Genomic DNA, 7506 nt, shown 5'->3' on the forward strand with positions numbered 1-7506 from the left:
CTCACTGTTCCATCGTATTATATTTTGGGTTTGATTATCCCATGATGTTTGATATTTTCTTATTGGTTTGGTATGTTTGGTATGGTTAGACTCGGTTGGGTCGGTCATGGTTGTGACCCTATCCCATAATCTTCATGAGAGCATTGTGCAATCTTGTTATATACTTAAAACTCAGCTTATCTAAGTCTATATAAGGTGGTTGAGTTGGGTTAAGGGGACGGTCCCCGGTCCTGGTTGGACTTGGGATGCCCATTACGATAAGGCCCCTATTTGGGCTGTGTCAGTGAAATGATCTTAGGCCTTCTTTCTTAATATGAAAATCCACTTTAGCCTAAAGAGCCTACTCGTACATAGTTAGCGTCCCTAGTCACCCATTTTGAGCCTTTGAACCTTTCGTTAGCAACTGTATTACAAGCCATAAGCCATTTGAACTTTATCCCTCTTTTGAACCCTACCTTCCTTGAACTTGAAAGTGCAACTTGTGGCTAAAAATAAGTTGGGGGTGGTGAATCTTGGATGAAGTTACCTTGGGCCACAATATTGTAGGTGAGTTCCTAAGAGCTAAGCAATGACAATAAACAAATAAGAAAAATAAAGGAATCAACAACATAAAGTAAAACATTAATAGAACAAAGGAAAGAGATGGAAAGAAAATGCTTTCAAGAGATGGGTGAATCAAGGTAGTGAAAGTAGGCACATAAGTACGTTGGAACTAAATAGTGTCCCATGACCCAAAGTTTAATCGAATAGTGTATTATGTAGAGTTTAAAGAGGGTGTAGTTACTTTGATCCCAAATGTTTTCCTACCCTTTCCTGAGCCTACATTAGGAGCTTGAAAAAAGTGTCTCAAACATACACGCAAGTGTGCGTGATCATACAAGTAATATAGTGACTTAGAAAGTCAGATATCATTCTCAGAGGACTAAGCAACTAGAAATTTACCCAACTTTTAGTTTTGACAGCGAGGTATTAAGTGTTGTAAATTATCAAGATGATAGTGAATTTAAGAATAAGAATGTAAATTAATAAATAAGAAATAAAAATTTATGAATAGAGCAAAGCAAGCAACGATTGTAAATAGTAATGATAAGAATTCTAGGGTTGAGGCTTATTGAACATTCATACAAATCTCTATTCTTATCGCAGTTTATTTGATTATCGGGTTGTTGATTCGCAAGGTTTATGCTACGACCTTGGTCTCCCGACCTTAAATCTTCTATCTATTGAATATTGCAACTATCGCTCCCACAGAGATACAACAATTCTTCTAGATTCATAAAGTTGTCTTCTTGCTATTGAACTAAGCAAGGCTTCTAGGTCTATCCCTATCCTAGATGCTAATTCAAACCCCTTATTTCATAAAAAGATAAGAAGCCGCTCCTTAATTTCTTCGTTCTATCCTACAATTTTCCTCCCGAATTAACATAGAAATATAAATTTATTCTAATGGTGGCCACTCATCAAAATAGTAAGCTCAAGAAATTAGGAACAACCCAGATGATAATAAAAAAAGAAACTACAATAAAAAATATCAAAGAATAATCATATTCGGCCCAATCCTTACGTTGCCTATTAACCATCTTCTGCATTATTTTCTTTATCTCCGGTTAGAGACCTCAACTTTTCCACTCGTTTGAGGATGATACGCAGTGTCCACCTTGTTCCTAACACCATAGTTTGCTAAAGTATTCTTAAACCAAGTGTTAATAAAGTGCGTACCTCCGTCACTAATTATTGCTCTTGGAGTGCCAAACCAGGAAAATATTTGCTTTTTCACAAACTTCAACACCACTCTTGCATCATTAGTAGGACAAGCTGCAGCTTTCACCCATTTGGATACATAATCAACTTCCACAAGAATGTATAAGTTTCCATTGGACGGTGGGAATGGTCCTATAAAATCAATTCCCCAAACATCAAATATTACCACTTCAAGAATATTATTTTGTGGCACCTAATGATGCCTTGAAATTGTTCACAATCTCTGGCATTGATCACAACTCTTTACCATAGCCACGATTATCTAAACAATGTTGGCCAAAAGAATCCAGGTTACAACACTTTTCTTTCTGTTCTTTCACCCCCATGATGGCCACGATAAGGGGAAGAATGACACTTTTGTAGCACTTGTGTGAATTCAGCTTTCAGTACACATGTATATATAATTCCATCTAGACCTTGCTTGAAAAGATATGGCTCGTCCCATATATAAGCATGAGAATCATGAAGTAGTTTCTTCTATTGAATTGTACTTTCAGGAGAGTAAGAGTTACTTGCCAACAAATTTACAATACTCGCATACAAAGAAACTTCACACTCCTTTATAGACAATAATTTTTCATCTGGAAACTCTTCCTGAATGCAGAAAAAGTTATCAACAACATTATCATGAGTTTATACCTTGACTAATGGTCTACAACTTGATTTTCTGCTCCTTTATGACCACGAACCTCCAAGTTAAACTCTTGCAGTAGAAAAATCTACCAGATCAATCGAGGCTTTGCTTCCTTTTTATTGAAGAGATACTTGATGTTCACATGGTCGGTGTGAACAATAACCTTTGTGCCCACTAAGTACGCTCTAAATTTATTAAAGGCCTACACTATCGCTAACATCTCCTTTTCAGTCATCGTTTAACATTTTACAAGCATAATAAATAGAGTAAAATACCTTGTCTTTTCTTTACCCTAAAAAAACTCCTACAACCACATCACTAGCATTGCACATCAATTCAAATAGCAACTCCCAATTGGGAGTAATTAAAATTGGAGCTTCTATCAACTTCTCAAATACTTCTTGACAATCTGCCCCAAAATCAAACTTGGCCTCTTTTTATAACAGTTTGCACATTGGGCTTGCAATCTTTGAAAAGTCCTGAATAAAATGCCTGCAGAAACCTGCATACCCCAAGAAACTTCAAACTCCCTTCACCGTGACTGGATGTGGCAGCTTTTTAATCACTTCAATTTTTGCTCGATCTACTTCAAGTCCTATACATAACACTTTATGGCCAAGGACTATTACTTTCTTTACCAAAAAGTGGCATTTCTCTCAATTCAGCACAAAATTTGTCTCTTCATATCAAGATAGGACTTGATCTAGATTCTGCAAGCATTTATCAAAAGAATCACCATAAATAGAGAAATCATCTGTGCATACCTCAACAAATTCTTCAACCATGTCATAGAATATTGCCATCATTCATATCTGAAACATTGCAGGTGCATTGCAGAGGCCAAAGGGCATGTGTCTGAAAGCATAAGTACCCATATAGGCAAGTAAAATTCTTCTTCTCTTGATCCTTAGAAGCAATAATTGTTTGATTGTAACCTGAGTAACCATCAAGAAAATAGTAATACTCCTACCCTACCAACCTATCCAATATCTGATCAATGAATAGGATGGGGTAGTGGTCCTTCCTTGTGGCTTCATTCAGCATCCAATAGTTAATACAAATTCTCCATCCAGTCACCATGCGAGTGGGAATTAGATCATTTGTTTCATTCATAACCACGGTCATCCTACCTTTCTTTGGTACATAATGTATTGGGCTTACCCACTTGCTATTTGAAATTGGATAAATAATACCATTATTGATCCATTTAATGACCTTTTTTTGCACCACGTCTTTCATCACTGGATTCAGCCTGCGTTGTTGCTGAACCCTTAGTTTGAAACCTTCTTCCATGTGTATCTTCGGCTTGTAAAAAGTTGGATTTATCCCTATAATGTCTAACATCTGCCATCCGATCGCCTTTTTCCTCTTTTTTAACACTGTCATTTTTTTCTATACCTGCATATCAGATAATCCTATAGACAAAATAACATGCAAGGTATCATTATCACCAAGGTAAACATATTTCAAGTGAGAAGGAAGAACCTTAAGCTCCAAGTTTGCAGCTTCATCAATTTTGGGGGATGGACCAATTGGCCTGTTCAATAGCTTAAAAGGAAATTTTCTTATTTCAATGACCACCAAATTCATGACTTGAACTAATTCCAATGCTTACACATCTCCATATAGATCACGACCTCCAAAGATCGCTCTAATAGATGTTCTGACAATAATAGCCTCTGATCAGACTCAAGATCTATAACAGATATAACAGATAGCTCCTCATGTATATTTGGGAATTTTAGTGCCTTATACACATAAAAAATCTCCACTTTATCGTGCGCTCTCATTGTCATTTTCCCTGCTGCTACATCAATTAATGATTGTCCTATTGCTAAGAAAGGTCGTCCCAAAATAAATAGAACAACAGGATCAGCTTCAAAGTCAAGAATTACAAAATCCACCAGAAAGATTAAGGATCCCACTTACACCAAGACATTTTTCATAATAACATCAGGCCTAGAAAGAGACCTATTTGCCAACTGCAAAATAATAGTTATGGGTTTGGAACTCCCAAGACCCATCCAAGATCACTAATGGTTTGCCCTATAGTGATTTGCAAAGTGAAACTACTTGGATTCTTTAGCTTCATGGGCTGTTTATTTTGAATCTTAGATGTTCACTCCTCAGTAAGTGCAACTGTAGCATACTCTGTCAACTAGTTCTTATTTGCCACTATTTCCTTAAGGTATTTTGCATATTTTCGAACACTCTACAGAATATCAATAAGAGGAATATTTACATGAACCCGTTTTAGAAGATCCAAGAACTTCTTGTAACTTGCTTCCTCTTGATGCTTTCTTTACCTTTGAGGAAAGGGCAAAGGTAAAGTCTTCTTTTCCCTATGAATTTTATCACTTGCAGTTTTTTTCTTGACTTCCTTCTCTTTGTTACCTTTAGAGCCATCATCAGTGACTGTGGGAATAACCTGCTCCTGAACCGTCTCCTTAGTTTGCCTTTCACTTCTTATTGTAACTGCATTCACTTGCTTTGGATTTGCCTCGGTATCTTTGGGTAAAGCTCCTTGAGGTCTTATAGTTTGTTCTCCTACAATATGACCAAGTTGCAACTCCATATTTTTTGTAAGCAATTGTTGACTCTTCAATTCCACTGCACTGCGCTTGTTGAGTCTTTATTTTTATTGTAAACTGTGCGTGTTGAGCTAAAATATGCTTCATCATCTCCTCCATATTACTAGCTTGAGCAGTATCTTGAGTATTCTGAGCCGACTATTGATTTGGTTACACTGGCCCCTTAAACTGATTAGTGTTTTGTGCCTGATTTCCACCCTATGAGAAATTAGGATGGTTCCTCCAGTTGGGATTATATGTGTTACCAAAATTCTACTGTTCTTGACGATTTTTATTCCCTATGTAGTTGACAGAATTTGGATTAGCTGTATAAGTATCTGTTGCATGCTCACCACTCCACAAATCTCACACCAAAAATTTGTTGGTTGGACTGCATTAGTTGTCGCTGCTGTTTGTGTAACCTCCACTTTATGTTATTAAATAAAGTAATCATAAGATTTTGCATTGCTACGATCTGTGCTTGTAATGTACTAAATTAGTCTACCTCCAATACCCTTATAACCCTTCTAGGAGCACTCCTCGAATCATCATGCTAATCAGGATTCCCTTGTGAAATTCGATTCAGAAGTGTGTATAATTCCTCATACGTATTCTCAAGAGCCTGCCCACCTGCTATTGAATCCAAGAGAATCTTCATATTTGGCTCTAATCCCTCAATGAAAGTATGAACGAGAACATCGTTGGATTGATGATGGTGAGGGCAATTTTTGAGCATACCCTTAAATCTCTCCCAAGCTTGGTAGAGATTCTCCCCTTCTTTCTGTCTGAATCTCAGAATCTCACTTCTTAAACGTGCAGTTTTCCCTGATGGAAAGAATCAAATAAGGAACTTCTAAGATAGATCTTACCATGAAGTGATGGAGAGTGGTGGCTCAGCATGTAACCACCTTTTTGCTTCCCCCATTAGAGAAAAAGAAAAGAGTGTCAATCTGACATAATCAGAATTCACCCCTTCTAGAATGTAAGTATCGCTTATTTCCAGGAAGGTCTATATATGCTGCTGTGGATCTTCATGTGAAAGGCCATGGAATTGCCCCGCTGAATTCAACAATTGCATCATATTCTGTTTTAATTCAAATCGACCACCTAGTTTGGGTTTACGAATACTGTTCGTCACATGGTTCATGAGTAGGATTGCCACTTCACGAACAGGTCTAGCAGCTGGTTTAGTAGGAACAAATGGAATAACTGGAGGCGGGACATTTTCCGATATTTGGATCGATCGGGTCATTTGGATCTCTTATTTCAGCCATTTGCACCTGTTGATTTAGATATTGAGCTTTTTGCCTTTGTTGAAAGATCTGTTCTGGTTCTGCAGAAGGTTCTACTAACTCTTTATCTCTCGCCAGTCCTGTATTCAGCTAAACCTGCAAAAATTCAGCCACAAAGATCTTGTTAACACTTAAACTTATTATCAAAAACCAAAAATTTAGTAATTTACTAATTATATTAATCCCCGGCAACGACGCCAAAAACTTGATAGTGCCCATGCGCATACGCAAGTGTACGTGGTCTACCAAGTAGTAAAGTGGCCTAATTAAAGCCAAGTATCGATCCCATAGAGACTTGATTTAACAACGATTTAATTTTCACAGTCTAGATTAATTTAGTGCAAAAGTAACCAAAGAAAGAGTTTGTAATTTTTGTAAATTAAAGTTAAAGTAAATAATGCATAAAATAAAATACTTAAGATAATCAATAGGAGAAAGCCCAGGGTTAAAGCACTCCAAACAATCATACTATGTTATTGAATTTCATTCGTTAACTTGCTTATCTTTGTTGTTGATTCATAGGGTTAATTGCATGATCATTGGTTTTCCAACCTCTAATATTTTACCTAATATGGATATTACAACTACATCGTTGAGCGGGGGTGTAATAATCCAATTAAGTGAATTAAAGCTATCATCCTACATTTGAATCAAGTAAGACATCTAAGTACATCCCTGACCTAGACACTAAGTTTAATTCTTTATCTTATAAAGAGAAAATACATCGAATCACCCCTGAACTTGTAGCCAAAACTTACTTTAGACCCTTAACTAGTCGGGCAATTATATACCTCCCTTAATAACTTTCAAGTAAATTTTTTACTACCCTACAAAAATTATACCACTCTCACTACGAAGAGTGAAGTACACATGCCCCACCTCATTGCTAAATTAGTGCCACATCAGTGCCATGTCATTGCCACGTAGGAAATTATAATTTTTTAAAAAAAAGTAATCAAACACACATATTATTTTTATATATTTTTTTAAAAAGAAAAAAATATATATGTTCTATTTTTATATATATACAATATATATAATATATATATATAAATAAATAAATAAAAAAAGACCCCCACCCCACCCCACACCCTCTTCCTCCTCCTTCTTCTTCATCTTCAACAGCCCCCCAACCTCCTTCTTCTTCAATTCTTAACAGCCTCTCCACCCTCACCCCCTGTTCCTCCTTCTCCTTTAATTTCTTTTTCATCATTAACATGATTGTTTCATCATTAACACCAACAACTTG

The 7506-nt window shown here is 36.5% G+C and overlaps 1 non-coding gene across 1 annotated transcript; it reads left to right on the forward strand.

The window, feature by feature from the left end:
• The first annotated feature begins 5672 nt into the window (after positions 1-5672).
• On the forward strand, positions 5673-5779 carry LOC124898206. Its single transcript, XR_007055182.1, has one exon. It is a non-coding gene; the product is annotated as a small nucleolar RNA R71 (small nucleolar RNA).
• The last annotated feature ends 1727 nt before the right edge of the window (positions 5780-7506 follow it).

Source organism: Capsicum annuum, chromosome 4 (genome assembly GCF_002878395.1).
Source record: "Capsicum annuum cultivar UCD-10X-F1 chromosome 4, UCD10Xv1.1, whole genome shotgun sequence".
NCBI classification, from domain to species: domain Eukaryota; kingdom Viridiplantae; phylum Streptophyta; class Magnoliopsida; order Solanales; family Solanaceae; genus Capsicum; species Capsicum annuum.